General features: G+C 46.1%; 2 protein-coding genes across 4 annotated transcripts in view; both read right to left on the bottom strand.

Moving 5' to 3' along the window:
- The window catches only part of GCFC2 (GC-rich sequence DNA-binding factor 2), a 988,578-nt gene that overhangs the window by 712,916 nt on the left and 253,933 nt on the right, over nucleotides 1-21,729 (bottom strand). The window lies entirely within an intron of this gene.
- EVA1A (eva-1 homolog A, regulator of programmed cell death) overlaps nucleotides 1-21,729 on the bottom strand; it is a 90,380-nt gene that overhangs the window by 68,466 nt on the left and 185 nt on the right. The gene's annotated exons all lie outside the window — the stretch shown is intronic.

Genomic DNA, 21,729 nt, shown 5'->3' with positions numbered 1-21,729 from the left:
GGCCACACCTTGAGTGCTGTGTCCAGTTCTGGGCTCCTCAGTTCAAGAGAGATGTTCAGGTGCTGGAAGGTGTCCAGAGAAGGGCAACAAAGGTGGTGAAAGGCCTGGAACACAAACCCTATGAGGAGAGGCTGAGGGAGCTGAGGGTGTTTAGCCTGGAGAAGAGGAGGCTCAGGGAGGACCTCATTGCTGTCTACAACTACCTGAAGGGAGGCTGTAGCCAGGTGGGGGTTGGTCTCTTCTGCCAGGCAACCAGCAACAGAACAAGGGGACACAGGCTCCAGTTGTGCCAGGGGAAGTCTAGGCTGGATGTTAGGAGGAAGTTGTTGGCAGAGAGAGTGATTGGCATTGGAATGGGCTGCCCAGGGAGGTGGTGGAGTCACCATCCCTGGAGGTGTTGAAGAAAAGCCAGGATGAGGCACTTAGTGCCATGGTCTGGTTGACTGGCTAGGGCTGAGTGCTAGGTTGGACTGGATGATCTTGGGGGTCTCTTCCAACCTGGTTGATTCTATGACTCTAAGGAGTGATGTCTCAGTTTCAAGAATACATACATCACCCAGTGAGCCAAACACCAAAAGAAGGAGAATTCTGAACTTTTTGAAGCAATTCTTAATGTTATCATTGAATTTACCAACAACTATTAGAAAGACATTTAAGGTAGTTTACCTCTTAAATTTACTGCAAGAAACAATATCCATTAGGCAGAGCTGCCTTTGAAGTAACAGCTTGCATATATGCATGAGTCTTGATCTATACAACAGAAAGATCAGGAAGCAGGTAGTCTAGAGTGCAAATACTTGCCCTTAAAAATGCTGTCACTGCAATGTTCTTATTTGCTCCTAATCAATCTGCAAGAAACCCTCAAGTACAAAAAGTTACTAGATCCAGAAGCAATATATTATCTACAAGTAGAAGGGAGGAGAGGCAGCTCCTTTAATCTCCCAGTAAAGAAGTGAAGGAAATTGCATCATACCCAGATGGAAGACTGATGTGGCTGGCCAGACAGACAGAGGGATTGGTGTGTTGGCATTAATGGCATTGCCTCCACAGATCCAGACAGACAGACACTAGCTATAGAGAAGGGGATCAAAATGAATGTGTAAGTCCAACTCCCTCTTGGCTGTCTTGATGCAATGTTTGTATTGGGCTACTATTTATCACTTAAAGTACATCAAACTTCTGGCCCTAACATACAGAGTGGACTGAACTTTGCTACTCAGACTCCTTTCTAATGAGGTTCTCAAACAATGTGGGAAAGTGGCAATTCTCTTTTGCCAAGTGTAAAACCTACCAACTCTGCAAAGTGAAGCTGAGCTGAAAAACTGCACTTGTCTTACTTTTCAAGGCAGCTTAAAAAGAATTGAGAAACAGCTTTTTGGCTGAGTTTTCTGTCGAGTTATTTTTTAAGCAATGCAATCTTGAGGGTTTTCCTGATCCATTATCTCATCAGTAGCAACACAGTTTATTTTCTGGCCTCCTTCCATGAGCTTTCTGGGTCAGATAGTGGTATTTGTTTTAATGTAACAAATATGCTTGTTAACCAAAAAAAGGCAGATGTTTACCCACAGTATGTTCCCTACACTATCCCAGCCCCTCTTTGACTGATATTATTTCTGCCTGAATTAAGTGCTTTTAAAAACCTGTGTGAAGTAACTATTCCAGAGACCAATAAATCACTGTTATCTAGGGCAGAATGATATCCTCTGGCCTTTGTTCCCTCTGGCCGTGCCCCTTAACCATTAACACCTCCCCAAAGCAGAGGAAGAACTGCCAAATCAAAGGACCACCATTTTAGACTTGGTGTACCCCTCTTAATGTAGCAATCATCATCCCTGAAAACTTATTGTATGGAGCCTCAGTACACCATTAGCCTTGATCCAGTTGTAGTGATTGCCCAAGAAAAAAGGAAAGGAGTTGCAGCAATCCACAAGAAGCCACTTCCAGAGCTAAACAGATGATGGCAGATGATCTGCCACTGCCTGAGACCAAGCTCACAGCCAGTTACTAGAGTCACCCAGAAGTAACTTGCTCATCTGAGCCCTGCAAAGCCCTGACACACCATCTGCTTTTGTTTCATCACACATCCTTACTACAGTTACATGCTTGCTGAGGAGCATTCTACAGCCAAGGTGCTGCTGCTTACTCTGTCAACACAATATACACCTTGCCTAACTGGCTATCCCTAAAGATCTGGTGGAAAGCTGGGTGCAAGATCAAAGGCAAGTGTAGCTCTAACCCCATAGAGGCAGAAAAGACATTAATAGCAGTGGCAGGGAGCACAAGATTTCTGCAGGGACCTCAGCACCTACCTATCAGCCCAAATGACTTGGCATGACAGAGGTTAACTCAAAAGGCCACAGAAGGAGGGAAAACATTTTAGATTAGAGGCAGGACTATATATCAGCTAAAAGATAATCTTCCCTCTCCATTGGGATCTACTTTGGCAAACACAGAAGACACAAATCAACCTAATTACCTGGCCAACCCCTTGCCCCACATCCAGCCAGTGTGCAGAGCCAACCCGCTTTGCTTGCTCCAGCAGAATTGTGCTAGTTTGAAGCAAGCTGGAATGTTTTGGTAGCAGAATTAGATAACGGGCAGTGAAATGAAAAACAATTGTGTCTACTTCTCTCACAGTCACGCTGAGAACTCTGGGAAGAAGAAGAAAACATTCTCCATTTTGTCTCTCACTCTTGCTTTGGCCTTAGACCTGGTCACATCTCATTAACCCTGCTCCTACTAACCTTGCTCCCTAACCTCTTGGCTGCACCTCTTTTCTTCCTGAGAACTGGGGTAAGGTTGAGAGGGCCAGGGGGAGGTGTTGGGGTGGTTTGAGAGCCCCTCCTGGGGACTCAGGTTTCTGGGAGGGGAGTTGTGCTTTCATATCGTTTATCCTTTGTATATTTTTGTATATAATTGTATATAACTGTATATATTGTAAATAGCTGCTTGTAAATTCTGCTAGCTGTAAATAAACTGCTTCATCTATATTCCCAGAGGCCGTCTGAGTTAGCTGGGGCAAATACAAAGTGTGGGAGGGGCGGGGTAACCCCCAAACCATCACATTTTTTAATTGGCGCCCAACGTGGGGCTCGATATTTCAGTGAGTGGAAATTAGCTCTGGGAATTAAGATGAAGCTAATCAAGCAGCTATTGTATTTGGTTGGTGCATTGCTCTGGTCTGGTTTTGTTTTCTTGGCATTTAGTTGGTTAAAAGGTCAAATTGTTGCTTATTTTATTGATCTGGCTTATAATAAGGTTAAAGCTAAGGTTTCAGATATGTTCTGGAGCTGGGGTGATTTTATTCTTGGTTATGCTGGTTTTAGTGTCACTGAGAATATTACTAGTGATATTACAAGAGTTTTTGTCAATAATGTTACAATCAATCGAGAGTCTGCTTTATCTACTGCTCTCATGAGGGTCATCCAGCCCCAAACTGAAATGCCAAATCCCTGCAAGGATTGCTACTCGAAACAGAGCATGGCATGGTTGCTGGGCATTATACTGGCTCTTGTAGTTTTAAATTTCATATTAATTTTGGCATTATTTGTGAAAAATTCAAAACCAGTTTCTGTAAGAGCTAGGAAAAATTCTGTGTCTCAGAAGCAGTCTCTTTCACAGCAAAACAAGGGAACACAGTTGTCGGCTTCCCCCTTGCCAGCCTCTGCCCCTCCTTCTCCAAGTGCTGGGAACACAGCCAGTGTTCCTGCCACTAACATAAACACTGATAACAAAAACAAAAACAATGGGCAGAGTTCGGTAAGAGCCTCAGGAGGACAGGCAGGTACCCAAAATCAGAATGTTCCTAGCAAAAATGAAAACACATCGGGGTTGGCAGGCATCCCAGGAGGACAGGCAAATAATCCCACTAATGCTAATACTAATGCTGGTAACGCTAGCCCAGTCAGTCCAAATCCTAATGACACCAGCTCAGCCAATTTGAACCCCCAGCCAGCAGACCAGAACCAAAATCCTCCTGTTAAAAGCAAGGCAGATTTGAACTCACAAGCTCCAAGTCAGACCCCTAAGGATTCAAACCCTCCAAGTCAGACTCCTAAAGATTCAAATCCTCCAGCAGACACATCCAAGTCTGTTGCTGCTCAGGCCCTTCTGGCACCTGCTAAGGCAAAAGCTAAAACACAGAGTGGTTCGCAGGAGGATGTAAGACAGGGGACATCTGGTGATCAGCAGCAAGAGGAGGAAGAGGAGGCAGTTAGTCTGCGAGACCTTGTAGATGTGCTGAGACAACAATACTCAAGTGAGAGGAGTGCTGTGAGGTTAGCTGCCAGGAGAGAGGATGGTTCCAATGAGTTTAGGAATGCTATGAGGAAGATTGTGTTAGGCCCGGCACCACCAGAACAACAGGAGGAAGAGGAGGAAGATGACATCCAAGGCTCCAAGGATCCACTCAGAGAGGTCAGGGAAGTTAGGAAGGAATACACAAGGGAATCAGGTGAGCCAATCCTAAGCTGGCTAGTGAGATGCCGTGGCATTGGTGCTAATGCTCTGCAGGTAGGAGACAAGTCTGCCAAGCAGCTGGGACCACTCACTAAGGAGAGTGGAGTGGACAAACACCTGGCAAGTCCTCTTGGTAGGGTTAGCTTGTGGACACGCCTTTTGTTGGCTGTGGCTATGAGATATCCTTCCCGAGATGATTTGCCATGGGCTGCCAAGAAGTGGAACACCATTGAGCAGGGAATTAAGCTTCTGAAGGAGTTTGCTGTGAAGGAAGTGCTTTATGGAGATCATGGCACTCATGAGCCTGATGATATTCCTTTGGGAACAGGTCTCATGAAGAAGCTGATTAAGCTTGCTCCTTCATCCTATGCTAACATCTTGGCCAGCAAGTTCCTAGCAAGGAGTGATAATGGAAGATCTTTCACTGTTGGTGAATTCACTGATCAGCTCAGGCAGATAGAGGATAGCTTGTCACATTCTGGTATAATCTGTGCCATTAAGACTATGACTACAGAGATGAAGGATAGTATTGAGAATGGTATTAGAAATGGCATGAAAGAACTGAAGGAGGATCTTAAAAACATTACCAATCTGGTAAAAGACACCGTTCCTGCATCATCTGAATGGGTGAATGTTTCTGCGGTCAGGAACAGACGCCCACCTCCTGCAAGGCAATTCCAGCCCAGGAGGAGACAAATTCCACCCAGACAGCAGCAATCACGTGCGTCACTGTGGATACTTCTGCGTGACACATATGGTGAGAACATGAACAAATGGGATGGTAAACCTACTTCAGCTCTTTCAAAGAGGGTCAGGGATCTGCAGAGTGGCAGAAACAGAGGCAGCAATGCCAGGAAAGTAGCTGTCACTTCTTCAGCTCCTGAGAGCAACTGCAATTGTTCCAACAGTTGCAATTTCTCTCACAACAACACCAATCATTGTGTACACCCCACATGCCATGTTCAGCATTAGGGGTGCCCTGCCTCCAGCCAGGAGGAGGAAAGGGATAGTGGAGAGAACCGAATCTATTGGAATGTATTCATTAGGTGGCCTGGCAGTTCAAGAGTTCGGAAATACAGGGCTTTAGTTGACTTTCGTGCCCTCAACGAGGTGACGCCACCCATGAGTGCAGCTGTGCCGGACATGCTGGAACTCCAGTACGAGCTGGAATCAAAGGAGGCTAAATGGTATGCAACCATAGACATTGCTAATGCTTTCTTCTCTATTCCCATAGCAAAGGAGTGCAGGCCTCAGTTTGCATTCACCTGGAGAGGAATCCAGTACCAGTTCAATCGTTTGCCTCAGGGGTGGAAACACAGCTCAACCATCTGTCACTCAGTCATCCACAATGCACTGGAGAAAGGTAAAGCTCCAGAGCACATCCAGTACATCGACGACATCATTGTGTGGGGCCAAACTGCTAAGGAAGTCTTCGAGAAAGGTAACAAAATCATTGACATTCTGCTGCAAGCAGGTTTTGCCATTAAGAGAGACAAGGTCAAAGGACCTGCCAGAGAAATTCAGTTTCTGGGAGTGCGGTGGCAGGATGGTCGCCGTTACATTCCTCAGGATGTGATCAACAAAGTCTCTACCATGGCAGTTCCCACCAGTAAGAAGGACACACTTTCTTTTCTTGGTGTGGTGGGATTTTGGAGACTACACATTCCTGGTTTCAGTCAGATTGTCAAACCTCTGCATGATGTGACTCGTAAGAGAAACAATTTCGAGTGGGGACCTGAACAACAAGCAGCCTTTGATCAGATCAAGTGAGAAGTAGTCCATGCAGTGGGCTTAGGACCTGTGAGATCTGGTCCGGACATTAAAAACATTCTGTACACGGCTGCCAGTGACAATGGTCCAACTTGGAGTCTTTGGCAGAGAGCTCCAAATGAGACACGTGGTCGTCCACTTGGTTTCTGGGGACGTTGTTACAGAGGTTCAGAGACAAATTACACTGCAACTGAAAAAGAGATTCTAGCAGCCTATGAGGGAGTGAAAGCAGCTTCTGAAGTGATTGGAACTGAGTCACAATTGCTTTTAGCTCCTAGACTGCCAGTTCTTAACTGGATGTTCAAGGGCAAAGGTTCATCACCACATCATGCCACAGATGTAACCTGGTCTAAATGGATGGCTTTGATAACCCAACGAGCACGAATGGGTAATCTTGACCGACCTGGTCTGGTGGAGGTGATCACCAACTGGCCGGAAGGCACAGACTGTTCCAAACCTCCGGAGGAGAAAATAACTCGTGCTGAGGAAGCTCCTCCCTATGGTGATCTCTCTGATCAGGAAAAGAACTATGCTCTGTTCACAGATGGTTCCTGTCGTCTTGTTGGGAACAAGCGAATATGGAAGTCAGCGGTTTGGAGTCCAACCAGGAGAGTTACCGAAACGAAAGATGGAGAAGGAGAATCCAGTCAGTTCGCTGAGGTAAAAGCTGTTCAACTTGCTCTTGATGTGGCTGAACGTGAGAATTGGCCTATCCTTTACCTCTACACCGACTCGTGGATGGTAGCCAATGCTCTATGGGGTTGGCTAAAGGACTGGAAGAAGAATGGTTGGCAGAGGAAAGGAAAGCCTATTTGGTGTGCTGATCTATGGCAGGACATTGATGCACGGCTGGAGAAAACTCCAGTGAAGGTGCGGCACGTAGATGCACACATGCCTAAGAGCAGAGCAACTGAGGAACATCAACATAATCAGAAGGCAGATCAAGCTGCTAAGATTGCTCAAGTTGATACCAACTCTGATCTTGACATTGACCTTGATTGGAAACACCGAGGTGAGCTGTTCTTAGCTCGGTGGGCCCATGACTCATCTGGACATCAAGGCAGAGATGGAACATACCGATGGGCTCGTGATAGGTCAATTGACTTGTCCATGGACGCTATCACCCAAGTCATCTATGACTGTGACATTTGTGCTGCTATTAAGCAGGCTAAGCGAATCAAACCCTTATGGTATGGTGAGAGATGGTCAAAGTACAAGTATGGTGAAGCCTGGCAGATTGACTACATCACTTTACCTCGATCTCGTTCTGGCAAGCAGTATGTGCTAACGATGGTAGAAGCCAGCACTGGATGGTTGGAATCCTACCCAGTTCCACATGCTACTGCACGTAACACCATTGTTGGTTTGGAGAGACAAATCTTGTGGAGACATGGAACTCCAGAGAGAATCGAGTCAGACAATGGTACTCATTTCAAGAACAATCTTGTGAAAAACTGGGCCAAAGAGCATGGTATTGAATGGATCTATCACATACCCTACTATGCACCAGCTTCAGGGAAGATTGAACGCTACAATGGTTTGCTGAAAACCACCCTAAAAGCCATGGGGGGTGGAACTCTGAAAAACTGGGACAAACATTTAGCACAAGCTACCTGGATGGTAAATAGTAGAGGTTCAGTAAACAGAGCAGGACCTGCACAATCAGATTTGGTCCAAACAGTAGACGGTGATAAAGTTCCTGTTGTACGTGAAAAGAATCTGTTAGGGAAAGCTGTTTGGGTATTTTCTCCTTCGGGCGAAGGGAAACCTGTCCGAGGGGTGGTTTCTGCTGAAGGTCCTGGTCATACCTACTGGGTAATGCAGGAGAATGGTGAAATCCAGTGTATTCCACAGAGAAATCTAACCTTAGCTGAGAGAGTTTAAATTCAAGCTGTTAGGAGTTTTCTGTTCTAGGTAACATCGGCGCCCAACACTGAGAGAATCTACGATAGAATCTACAGTACGTGAGCACGAACCCAACATCACCTGGGAGTCCCTGTTCTGAGCTTTTGAACCACCTACATCTGATTGAAGTGTGAACTGAACTTGTATATATTGTTTTAGTGTAAATATTGGTTTAGATTAGATTGGATAATTCTCAGCGATACTCTGAGCGAAGTAGACAGGGGTGGATTGTGCTAGTTTGAAGCAAGCTGGAATGTTTTGGTAGCAGAATTAGATAACGGGCAGTGAAATGAAAAACAATTGTGTCTACTTCTCTCACAGTCACGCTGAGAACTCTGGGAAGAAGAAGAAAACATTCTCCATTTTGTCTCTCACTCTTGCTTTGGCCTTAGACCTGGTCACATCTCATTAACCCTGCTCCTACTAACCTTGCTCCCTAACCTCTTGGCTGCACCTCTTTTCTTCCTGAGAACTGGGGTAAGGTTGAGAGGGCCAGGGGGAGGTGTTGGGGTGGTTTGAGAGCCCCTCCTGGGGACTCAGGTTTCTGGGAGGGGAGTTGTGCTTTCATATCGTTTATCCTTTGTATATTTTTGTATATAATTGTATATAACTGTATATATTGTAAATAGCTGCTTGTAAATTCTGCTAGCTGTAAATAAACTGCTTCATCTATATTCCCAGAGGCCGTCTGAGTTAGCTGGGGCAAATACAAAGTGTGGGAGGGGCGGGGTAACCCCCAAACCATCACAAGAATGCTCTGAAGCTCTCCTTCTCTGAAGTTTGCTTACATTACTTGCTCCCTTTGTTGACATTGGCAGCTTGCTAAAGCCTTTGCAAAACTATTTTTTCTTGGATATACTTAATCTGTCTTATTTTTATCCCATCTGTGAGAAAAAATGGCCACAGCACAACCTGACTGCTTAGCAGCACTGCCAGCTACACAAATCCCATGACCTCCTAGCTAGGTTGCTGCAATGTTTTCTGTTTATCTGGTGCTGCTCTTGTGCACTCACCCATGTCCTACCCCTAACACAGCATGCATTTGTGAGTTCTTTTAAAGGCCTCTTTCAAGGTGAATTAACTGAGTCTCATGAATACTAAAGCACTGGATGTGGACTTCCAGACCCTTCTTCTTCCACATGAAGTTCTAAACAGGTTTAAACTGAAAAATCTTCCAGAGTGATCTCACATGTACTTTATACAGGGGCCTGGTCAATGAGGTTGGATATGGATACACTCCCTGAAACAACCTAACACAGATGGGCATGTCACAAATGAAGGATGTGCAGACAACTGATTATAGAATCATAGAATCAACCAGGTTGGAAGAGACCTCCAAGATCATCCAGGCCAACCTAGCACCCAGCCCTAGCCAGTCAACTAGACCATGGCACCAAGTGCCTCATCCAGTCTTCTCTTGAGGACCTCCAGGGATGGTGACTCCACCACCTCCCTGGGCAGCCCATTCCAATGCCAATCACTCTCTCTGGCAACAACTTCCTCCTAACATCCAGCCTACACTTTCCCCAGCACAACTTGAGACTGTGTCCCCTTGTTCTGTTGCTGCTTGCCTGGCAGAAGAGACCAACCCCCACCTGGCTACAACCTCCCTTCAGGTAGTTGTAGACAGCAATGAGGTCTGCCCTGAGCCTCCTCTTCTCCAGGCTGCACACCCCCAGTTCCCTCAGCCTCTCCTCATAGGGTTTATGTTCCAGGCCCCTCACCAGCTTAGTCGCCCTTAATGATGTCACATATGCTGCTTCAAAGGGATACTGGGCCAAGGAAGAGAGACAGGAACAGCTGTGCCCATATCAGCTGCTGACAGTGGTGCAATCATAACTGCCAGGGCCGGCACCAATTGAAACACAAAGGTGGGATGCCTGCTGTAAACGCCATGGGAATTCCTTCAGGAAAAGTCTCTGGCTGTTGTTGCCCAGGAAGATGAACTGATAAAGGACTCATCTTTTATTCAGTTCCAGCTGGGTTGGCCTACTTTGTGAAACGGTGGCCAGCAATGACTGCTCCACACGCTGGCTTGCCAAGTGCTGGCAATATCAGTGCAATACAAGGAAGGTGAGACAGATTCTCTCCTTCTGACACCCCAGATAGCACTGCACTGGTATTAAGTTTACAGTTTGGAGGCATGAAGGGCAAGTTACCACAAGGAGATCTGTAAAAGCACTTCAAGTGACTGCTTGTAAATCCTGGCGTGTTTATAAATCCAAACATTTGTAAACCCATTCCCACCAACTGCAAATGCATTGAGTCAGTGACTATGACACAGGTTTTACAGGAAGGCAGAGAGACATTTTAGATCAATATTTTTAACCAAAATCTCCTGAAGCAAATCAGTAAAGCAAAGGTCTTTGCAAAACTACCCACTTACACATTTAGCAATCCCTTCCACTCTCTCCACTTCTCCCTGAAGGAGTGGGACAAAGATGGTCCTGCTATTGTAAGGACTGACAAGTTAAGCTATACTCTTATGCAAAGGTACTGGGGAATGCCATCCTTGACATGTTGAGGAGGTGACAGTCTTTTCAAGGGGCTGTGAATCTTGTGCTTCCTCCAGCTCTGGAGACACTCCACAGTGCACACTAGCACAGCACAGTCCTTAATGCTGAACTAATTCAGAAGAACAAGAGTACATGGAGTTCTTGGGAAGGGGGATATAATTACTGCACTTAGAGTTCTCTTGGAAAGACGTAAAAGTGGCATATTTTTTGCAGAGTTAATGTCTTTTCCTGCTGCTTATTCTGGCTGCAGGCATCCTCCTGTCTTCCCTGAACAGCATTTGTCTGTTTATCTCTGAAATGCAGGAGATAAAGAAGATGCCTTCTGTGAGATTGGGTGAGGAAGGAGTTGTCCCCAGGTGAAGAAGGGAAACAGGAAAGATCTGGAATGCTCATTTTTCTAAAGCTTTCACTCAATCAAATTATGACCAAACTTTAAGCCATTTCTAATCACTAATAACCCACTGCCTAGAAACTATTTTGAACAAATGTAAATAATCAGCTTGATGAAAACCTTGAAATGTAGATCCTGGGAAGTTTGTGAACTCTAACAACTGTGGGGAAACAAAACCACACTTTCTTTTTGTAATGTTGACCCTCTTCTAGAAGCAAAACATGGACACATGCAACAGTTCTTTCCTTCCTCTCTGTTTTCTTGCCAAGGATGCCATTTATGCTTGTTGGAAACAGCACTATAGCTACCTGATGCTGTCTATCCTCCAGAATATATTGTATGTCACTTAAATAAATTAATGCTGGATTATTTTTTCTACAACACCTCCTAGTAAACAGCAGCTCTAATGAGTCTATGTGCAGATGGAAAAGGCCAAAACAGATGAGCTAAGCCAAACGGAACAATTTGGTGTCATCCTACAGTGCTATACTCTGAATAGTGACATAACACATTAAGTACATAGAAGAAGGAAGGAAGGATTATAGAATCATAGAATCAACCAGGTTGGAAGAGATCAAGATTTAGGAGGAGTTGTTGGCAGAGAGAGTGATTGGCATTGGAATGGGCTGCCCAGGGAGGTGGTGGAGTCACTGTCCTTGGAGGCCTTCAAGAAAAGCCTGGATGAGGCACTTGGTGCCATGGTCTAGTTGACTGGATAGGGCTGGGTGCTAGGTTGGACTGGATGATCTTGGAGGTCTCTTCCAACCTGGTTGGTCCTATCATTCTATGACTAACGAGGTGTCCGTTATCTATCCCTTGTGAGATAAGTTAGCCAGCTGCTTGTGAGAACCAAGGTCAGCATCCATCTATTATTATTCTTCTTCACTCCATTCCCACAGCTCTTCCGCACTTTGCATTCCCACATATCCTCCCCAGATCCACTGTGGTACTATGGAGCACATTAGGTCCAAAAGAGCCACTGCAATAGGGCTATAAGTTAGGGTGACTGATTCAAATTTTGCTTTTGAGAAATAACCCCAGGCTGTCCAAAAGACATAGAAAGGCAAGTCAGAAAGTTTTATGTCCACCTCTTGAGGTTGCTTCACTTGAGCAGATGATTCTCTTCCTATCTTTGCCAGCATTCCTGTATTTCCCAGAAAATACCTTTATTCCTTCCTTCCCCCCAGTTCATACTGTCTTGCTGCATGCTTTCACTTTATCTTCAGCTGATTAAAACAATGTGACCTCTGTCATGAGAAGAAAGAACCAAAGGTCAAGAAAGCTCTTACACTATTTCTGTAGCAGTGAATTCATAGAATCATAGAATGCACAAGGTTGGAGGGGACCTCTAGTCAACAGGGACATCCCCAACTAGATCATGTTGCTCAGAGCCCCATCAAGCCTGACCTTGAATGTCTCCAGTGATGAGGCCTGCACACCTGTTCCAGTGTTTCACCACCCTTACAGTAAAGAACCTGAACACAGTAAAGAATTCTATACTAGTGAATTTCTATACTAGTGAACAGTTTGGGATACAACCATAGGTGCTGGAACTTGACTGCCTATGCTATTACACTACTACCTCACCTGCTTTTTAGTCCAATCCAACTGGTACACTCACTCAAACAAGTGTGGGAATGATGAACTACTGAAGCACTTGGTGTCCACAAATGCAGATGCCTCGACCTTCTCAAAAGTTCCCTCCAACACCCATTGTGGCTGTTGTAGAATCAACCAGGTTGGAAGAGACCTCCAAGATCATCCAGTCCAACCTAGCACACAGCCCTAGCCAGTCAACTAGACCATGGCACTAAGTGCCTCAGCCAGGCTTTTCTTGAACACCTCCAGGGATGGCGACTCCACCACCTCCCTGGGCAGCCCATTCCAATGCCAATCACTCTCTCTGCCAACAACTTCCTCCTAACATCCAGCCTAGACTTCCCCTGGCACAACTTGAGACTATGTCCCCTTGTTCTGTTGCTGGCTGCCTGGGAGAAGAGACCAATCCCCACCTGGCTACATCTTCCCTTCAGGTTGTTGTAGACAGCAATGTCTGAGAGAAGCACTTCATCCTGTGCATCTGACTGAGGATATCTAACAACTCACAGTTTGGTATCCATCTCCCCACATAAGTTTGCAAAACCTACCCACCTCAGACCAAGAAACTGATTTGCCTGACTTTGGAATCCACTTGTACAACCATTTGCATTTGCTTTAAGGATACTTTATATACTCAGGAGAGGGTAGCAGAGGTTTAGTGTATAATGAGAACTGGTCCCACCAAATCTGCATCTTTCCTTTAACTACTATCTATCACACATACAGGAACAGCAATTGTTTCAGAAACCCTACCAGCTCAGGGGAAATGGGTGCAGAGACTTTATCATTGTTGCAATGCCAGGGAAATGAACAAATTTGCCCCCTGGGTTGAAGCTAAAGGAACTAGATTCTTGAGCCCTGCCTAAAATCACATGGGTCTGCTTGGCTCGTCTGATGTTGTTCCATGGTGATTCATGAGCACTTTTCTGCCTTGCTTTCTGCTCTGCTGTGTGATGCTTGGCAGCAAACTGCAGAGTTAAAGCTGTGCAGAGAGCAAACTAGGGTCCTGGATGGAGACCTTTTTTGGTTTTTTTTTTGTATCAACCTCCTGCCTCAGAGACAACCCTAAAAAATTACAGGACAGAGTCTGGACAGAATCAGTGCTGCTGGAAAATAAAGTTAGATTGCTTGGCATGATAGTCATGTGATTCCCTTCCTAACATGCATCATTTCTCTTAGTGACAACAGGCTGTGCCTTGCATACTGCTTTGCAAATACTGATTAAGGCCAGCAATACTTCTCTGGACTGTAGCCTGCCCTTTGCACCTGCAAAAGCTGAGCTATGGAAAGTTGACTTCAGGCCATGTTTAATAAAAGCCTTACAATGTCACAAAAATGAACCTGTAGACATCCTGCCCAGCAGCATGACCTGAAACACCTATCTTAAGTGTTCAAGCACCTGACACAGTGAAAACAAGAGAGGTGAGTTTCTGAGGAGTGATCCAGAATGCACAGGTGTACATGTTAGGTCCAGAGAGACAGGGTGCATGTGCAGGACAATTAGCCGCTCACACAGGCTGAGCGAGAAACTGCTGAGAGCAAGCCAGCTGGAAACACCAAGCCCAGGGCTATACCTCAACTGGCACCTACCTCCTGGCTTGGTGCTCTCAGAGAAGCTGAGCAACTGTTGAGTCCTGCACCTGGGGAGAAACAAGTCCATGAACCTGTAGAGGTGGTAAGTGGTTGACCTGCTGGAGAGCAGCTCTGCAGAGTAGGACATGGGAGTCTCAGTGGACAGCAAGTTGCCAGCAGTGTGCTCTTGTGGTAAAGAAGGTCAAGAGTATCTTGGAGTGCATTAAGATGAATGTAGCCAGTAGGTCAAGGGGACTTTCTCCTGCCCTTTTACTGTGCCCTAGTGAGGCCAAAGATGGAATACTGTGTTCAGTTCTGGGCTCCCCAGTTCAAGAGAGGCAGGGAACTATTGGAGAGAGATCAGCAGAGGGCTACAAAGAGGATGAGGAGACTGGAGAGTATGTCTCATGAGAAAAAGCTAAGAGACCTGGGGCTGTTTAGCCTGGAGAAAAGAAGACCAAGAGGGGATCTTATCAATGATTATGAGTATCTAAAGGGGAAGTGGCAAGACAATGAGACCAGACTTTTCAGTGGTGCCCAGCAACAGGACAAGGGGCAGTGGGCACAGAATGTTACATCTGAGCATGAGATAAAAATCTACTTTGAGGGTGACAGAACACTGGAACAAGCTTCCCACTGAGGTTGTAGAGTCCTCTACAACATAATCTAGGTGAATGTACTTTATCGGGGGGGTTGGAATAGATGATCCTCAGAGGTCTCTTCCAACCCCTATTATTCTCTGATTCTGTGTGAAGCATCATCTGGAAGTTTTCACTAACAAAGCATAAGATGTTCATCACCTGACACAGCATCCATCTGAAAGAGAGATGACTCAGGTCCATGCAGGAAGGCACAAGCAGAAGATGGAGGTTGACTTGTCTACTCTTACGGTGCCCATGATTTATTCCTTTGTCTCTGGGAGGGTTTTCTGCTGCTGCTTTTGCTGTCACTATGTGCAACTCCTGTTTCAAAGCACTTGCCAGGAAGGGTTAGCATGCCTGGCAGGTTTGCCAAGCTTGGGCTTCTTACTTCAAGTAAGCAAAATAAAAAGAGGGAATTCCCAACTTCATCTTTCTTTGCTTTTTCAACAATAACACCTTGAGTGCTGTGTCCAGTTCTGGGCCCCTCAATTCAAGAGAGATGTTGAGGTGCTGGAATGTGTCCAGAGAAGGGAAACAAGGCTGAGGTGAGAGGCCTGGAACACAAACCCTATGAGGAGAGGCTGAGGGAGCTGGGCTTGTTTATCCTGGAGAAGAGGAGGCTCGGGGGGGGACCTCATTGCTGTCTACAACTACCTGAAGGGAGGTTGTAGCCAGGTGGGGGTTGGTCACTTCTCCCAGGCACCCAGCAACAGAACAAGGGGACACAGCCTCAAGTTGTGCCGGGGGAAGTCTAGGCTGGATGTTAGGAGGAAGTTCTTCACAGAGAGAGTGATTGGCATTGGAATGGGCTGCCCAGGGAGGTGGTGGAGGCACCGTCCCTGGAGGTGTTCAAGAAAAGCCTGGATGAGGCAGTTAGTGCTATGGTTTAGATGACTGGCTAGGGCTGGGTGCTAGGTTGGACTGGATGATCTTGGAGGTCTCTTCTAACCTGGTTGATTCTATGATTGAAAGCTGTCTAGACTCTGGATGACCAATTTCCATACCCAGGAAATATATACAGGCCAACAGTTGCACATTTGGGACAGAGAAGAGAGGTTTTGGGCACAAAACTCAGAAGGAGGTGAGGAGCCTCCTTACAGGCTTGATGCTGTTCAAGTCTTCATAGCTGGCTTAAGAGCATCCTTCTCACATCTGAACTGCAGCAGAGAAGAGAAAACACTTCTAGCCTTCTTCAAGGGAAAAAAGGAAGCAAGAAGGACTGTCACCAGCAGCTGATTGCTCTCTGCTTCCAGCTCCTGCTTGTGGAAGAGAGATAATGCATCTTCTCTGCACTTCGTACAGATCTTCACTCCTTTGTTCCTGTGCACACCTGGTACCCTGCACCTCACACTGCTGTGACATTCACAGCATTGCTCTCAGGAGAGCTTTTTGTACTTGCTCTGTAATCAGCTCCAAATCTGCTAAATGCATTAATCTGATTGTAATCATTGTATCAAGTGGAGGAGAAGAAATAAAACAATCTGAGCTTACAATCTGCCCACTATTCCAAAAAACAGAGCATTGTGAATAGTAAATAGAGAGAAACAGCAAAACAGAAGTCAGAGGAATTTGAGCCTTTCATGGTCACTGATGTATTAAATCAGCACTGCAGTTTAACAGCCAAATGCACTGTAAAGTAATATGTCTGAAGGAAAAGGCTGAACTTAAAAGCACATATTTAAACATGACATTCATGCACTACACTAGCCAGGAGGAGGCTGATTTCATTAAAGGAAAATAAGTCTCTGAAGATTATACAGTCTGTGTATGTATTAATAATGGGGGAGGGATACCAGGGAGAAGGCAGGCAGTGGGGTGGGAGGGAGAGAGGAAAGAAGAAAAGAATCTAGTGAAATTTAGGCTATGTCAGAGGGGAATCACAGTGACTAGTAAAATAAAAGGAGCACAAGGTGTGTATTATCGAGCTAATGAAATTAAGTCTCTCTGTGAAACTCCAGAAGAGTGAGTAGCTTACAGGTCCTGTGTCAGGTAGCAGTGGGGATGAGATACCAGTTTCATTCAGCTGCTGTTATCTCTGTCCCTAGTACAGCGCCTGATGACCAAGAAGCAAACTCAGATTTAATTAGCAAGCTCTCTGTATATGGTTAAGGTAGCACTTGCATGCTTAAATTATGGCAAGTTCAGATGTTCTCAGCTTCCTGCTGCACTGATCCCTATAGAAACGACCCCCACTTCAAAGACAGCCAAGGAGAAGAGAGTAGGGAGGGAGTGGCAGTGCTTCTACCGCCAACGGTCACTGGAGGAGGAGAACACTGAACTACTGTGGTGACAGAGGACATGAGAGAGACAACTCTGTATGTTTTCATAACCAGAGAAAGCCTCTGAGAACGCTCTCCAAACTGCAGGCACAAAGATGTGTTTGCTCCAGTGAAAACCAGCGGCTGCTGGTGTGGAAAGAAAGGGACAAAATGCTCTGTGCTCTTCAGAGGAGGAGAAAACTAACTCTGGCCAAGGACAATAGAGGAAAACTACTTGTTTTTAACAGCATCATGGTTCTGCAACGGTGCAAATGGCCTGGGTTGCATTCAGGGAAACTTATCCCTAGTAACTGCTTGGAATTTGCATCAGGATGATTAGGCTTGAGTAGCCTGAGGAGGGATTCTCAATTGTGGCTCTGTGGAAAGGGGCATCTCTGAGTAAGCATCCCAGTACTGACCTTCCTCAGAGGCCAAGTTTATTCTCAGCAGGGAAAGAAAACCTTTCATAGTTGCCAGGTTAAGCTGATGAAGAACTAACAAGAACTGGAGAAGCAACAGGAGTGGCCTTCTCCACTCTGTCTCCAGAGAAAAATCTGGCTTTTATTACAAAATTATAGCCTTGAGCTTCCTCCCACAGGATAGACCAAGGACCAGACTTGTATGAATTAACCAAAAATAACACTTCCAGGGAGGGAGAGGATGACCAAAGGGATTGCTGATGAGATATAGAGGCCTCTCACCTCCTTCTTACTAGTTCAACACCAGAAGAGGTCAGAAGCATGGGGGAAAAGCGTCTGGCTTTGAGCTCTTCAGTTCCCTTAGCCAATTAGAGGAGCAAACAACTCTGCCACAACCACCAATGTGTCAGGCAGTCTCAGGCTAGTGGACAGAAGAACAAAAACCGCCCTTGCAGCTTCAGCATTGACCCATTTTAAACAGCTGTGAGTTGTACAGTGGTAAGTCCCAGACCAATAGCTTGTCAGGCCAAAGCTTCAGTCTCCAGCAGCAAAGTTGTTCTAAAATAGCCAAAGCAAAAGGGTGCTGTTTGGAGAGGGAAGAAGGCATACACCCAGGCACCTCTAAGGCTCCACGTTTGGCCAACAGCGAGGATATCATCTGGCTGATTCTGGTCATCTCCACTACCATTCTCATTGCTATAGCCATGTCCTATAAACAAGGCAGGGATCAACAGCTCCCTGAAGTAAGAAGGCAAAGTCTGTCCTCAGGTAGTGGTACTGCATTATGAGAAGGAAAACAAAAGATCTGTGCAGGTGAGCTGAAGACTCACTAGAGCAAGTAAATGGTACCTTAATTTGTGTACCAGCAGTTAAATATCACGAGAACTGGAACCACACAAGAGAAAAGCAGAAGAACACAATGTCTGATTCAGCCTGGGTGGATGGTCAAGACAGGAAGAACCTGCAATTGTTTGCAGTCCAAAGCCTCCCCAAACATTGTTGCTCATCCACCGATGAATCCATTAGAAATGCAGATGGCAGGCAACACACTGCTGGGTGGTATCAGAGCATCCTTGGAGCAACCTCAAGGAGGACAGGGAGCACCACACCAAGCTCAAACACTGAAGCAGAGAAAGAAGCTCAGAGAAATGAACCACCAGAGCCCTGAGAAGCTACCAGTCATGAGAGATCTCAGCGATTGCCACAGACTTGTGGAGCAGCAAAGGATCTGGCTCAGGGACTAGAAGTAACACAGACCTACTGTTACAGAGCAAGACTTGTTCACCCTGCCCTTGTGCAACACAGAAAAGGGGGAAGGGAAGCACGTGCTCACTCCACCTTCTTGCAGAGTCTTCTCAACCTGTGGCCTCTTACAATACTGGTTTCCCCACTGCAGTGAAGTGGCCGCAAAGAGAGGCTTTACTCAAACTAGTACTTTGGTGAGGTAACTTAAGACAACAGGATTAAACTGAAACAGACAATTTATGTTGTGCAACAGGAAATATTTCCAGACAGTAAAGTCTGTTGGGCTCCAGAGTGCTTTCCCAAGGTAAGCAGCAGAACTGGAATCTCCATCCCTTGACTCATCTGTCATGGCTACATGAGCGCTGAAAGCACAGTGCGGAGAGCACGCTTGTGCGAGGAGAGAGGTGGGACAGACACCAGACCCTGGTCTCTGCTTTTGCAGCAGCTCTATGTAAAAGCACGGACCCAGCATTTGCTTTTCCATTTAATCAGGTTCCACCAAGAAAACAAAAAAACAAACAAACAAAATCTTAGACTTAGGGGAGCAAGAACACCAAAAAGACAGAATGTTCTTGTTTGCAGTCAAGACCCTTCTGTTCCCATCATAATCTCATCCTAAGTGGTTTTCTTTTGACTTCCTTTCTCCTCTGCAAGGCACAGAAAAAGCAAATATGAAGGGACTGATTCTTATCTGCCTTCGGCTGCTGTAAAGGAGGAATAACTTCACTGAACTCAGTGGAGTGATGTCAATTTAAAGTTAAGTGGATTCACATCTACATCTGAAATAATTAAGGATGAAAATATGTTCATCTCCTCCTACAGCAACCACTGGTAAAATGTTAGGATAGAAATGGACTCCCCAAACCTGCATCTGAGACAGAGGCTCATCTCTCAACACTTACACACGCAGAAAGATTTCTACAGGGCTTCAAGTACCCAACAGCAGCACCTGAAGCACTTAGCCACCCCAATCGCTTTGCATGGGCAATGCTCCAACTCACCTCAGAGGGAAGCTGCCTGCCAGACCCCTGCAAAAACGTTGCTCTGGGTCTGTCATTGCGTTTCCTTTCGTAACAAGAAATACAGAGTACAGTTGCAGGCAAACACTGTTTCTTCAGGTCCTCAGAGGTGCTGGGAGTGACTGCTGCTACAGCTTCTCTCCTCCCTTTGTTAGATGAGCTCATTAGCCTCTCGGCTACATCTCTACTAGCAAACTAAACCGTGCCAGAGACCATTCTTTAGCCCTGAAGCCAACTGGCACAGCCTGACGCCTACATATTATTAAACTCTCTCAGGCTCTGACACAAGATGGTCACATCCAAACTGCCTTTCTGGAGTGTCCTGGCCCATCCTAACTCCCAGCAACACACGGGAGCTGTCTCAGACCAATCCATGTGTATCAGCGGTGCAGTGACACAAGACCAGCACACCAGTACAGGTGTAAGCCAGGAAAGTGAAGAGTACTACTGTAGAGAGTAGCAAAGCACTCAGAAAGAGTCTGGGAGATGGAAAGACCCAAGAAAGCAATTCCTGCCCAACTCCTTTTTTTTTTTTTTTTTAAAGAAAAAAAGTGCCTTTCATATAGGAAATATGAAACAAACTTTGAGCTTTTACCTAGAAACTGATTCCAGGCAAAACTGTCAGCAGTGTCTCCTGGGTCCCCCGCTGCTAACGTGAGCAAGACAAGGGATGCCAAGGCTGGACAGGGATCTTGAACCTTCCCCAGCCATAAGAGGTGATGTGGCTCAGCTGCAGGCTGAGGCAAAGTACTTATGTGCTCAGGGTGTGCCCAAAGCCCCCTTCTTATGTTCCCCATCTTGTACTGTCTTCCACTGCATTCCTGTCCTGGGGATGAGGGGCCAGGGAGGACTCTACTGCAAAACTAAGATAAACCAAGGGGGAGCTGAAGGAGAAACATGAATCGAGCAATGACTTGGAGGTAAATAAACTGTACACAAAGCCTTAGGATCATTTTTCCCAGGGCTAACTCCAAGGCTTTTCCCCCTGCTTCTAATCAGCTGGTAAATACTGTACATATAATTGACCTTTCCAAACGTTGCTGAGTAGCTGGAGGTGCTGGGAGCTAATCCTGCCTGTGAAGACGATGGAGTTGCACAGCGCTGACTCCATCTGCCAGTGCATAATGCCCTGCTAGCGCTTTTTCCTCTCACTTACTGACACGTTGAAATTTACTGCCCTGTGTCAGTGAGTTCAAGAAAGCCTTTTAACTCTGAAAGCTCCGGGAACCGGCTCCAGCACATGCCTCAGGATGTCTCTGTCAGTTTGCTACGCCTTGTTTGTCCAAGAAACAGTCAGGACTAAACGAGTCAGGAATGACAGAAATAGTACATGAAGTCACAGTTGCTCCACTTTAAAGCACAAACGTTTGTGTCGTTTGCCACCAAATAAATATGTATGTTTTAGTGAGCAAATAAGGGAATGTCAGAGGAGAGGCACTACAGGCAGGTTTTTAGAGATGCCAGCTTATTTGTGCCCACTCCTCCGAGCAAGGGTAAGACAAATTCCCACAAGTATCAGTCTTCTCTGGTCAGAAAAAGAGTCACCAGGACTGTACACACCCACAAACCCGCCGTGCATTACCAAGAGCACGCCCAAGGAAAAACCTGCAAACTCTAAACTGAACCTGGAAGACAAGCAACAGAAGTGAAAACGTTGAGCACCCCCTGTGCTCTCCCTCGCTTCCCTTCACTGCCTCTCCAGCTTCTGTACAGCCCCGTGCTTGCTCTCTCCCTGCCTTAAATAGCTCTTTTTCCCCCCATCAGTTACACCAAGCCAACAGCGTCTACAGAACAGCATCAATGCCAGCACCTCACCGACGCTGATCTCTTCTACGGAGCGAAACCTATGCCAGGCTCCCATGCAATGCTCCCTCGCCACAGTCCCTCCCCAGTGCCTCCTGCGCGCTCAGGAGCGCACCGCAGCCCCTCACGGACC

Source organism: Pogoniulus pusillus, chromosome 7 (assembly GCF_015220805.1).
Source record: "Pogoniulus pusillus isolate bPogPus1 chromosome 7, bPogPus1.pri, whole genome shotgun sequence".
NCBI classification, from domain to species: Eukaryota; Metazoa; Chordata; class Aves; order Piciformes; family Lybiidae; genus Pogoniulus; species Pogoniulus pusillus.
The sequence above is the reverse complement of the archived record's forward strand: the minus strand, read 5'-3'. Positions and strand labels throughout refer to the sequence as shown.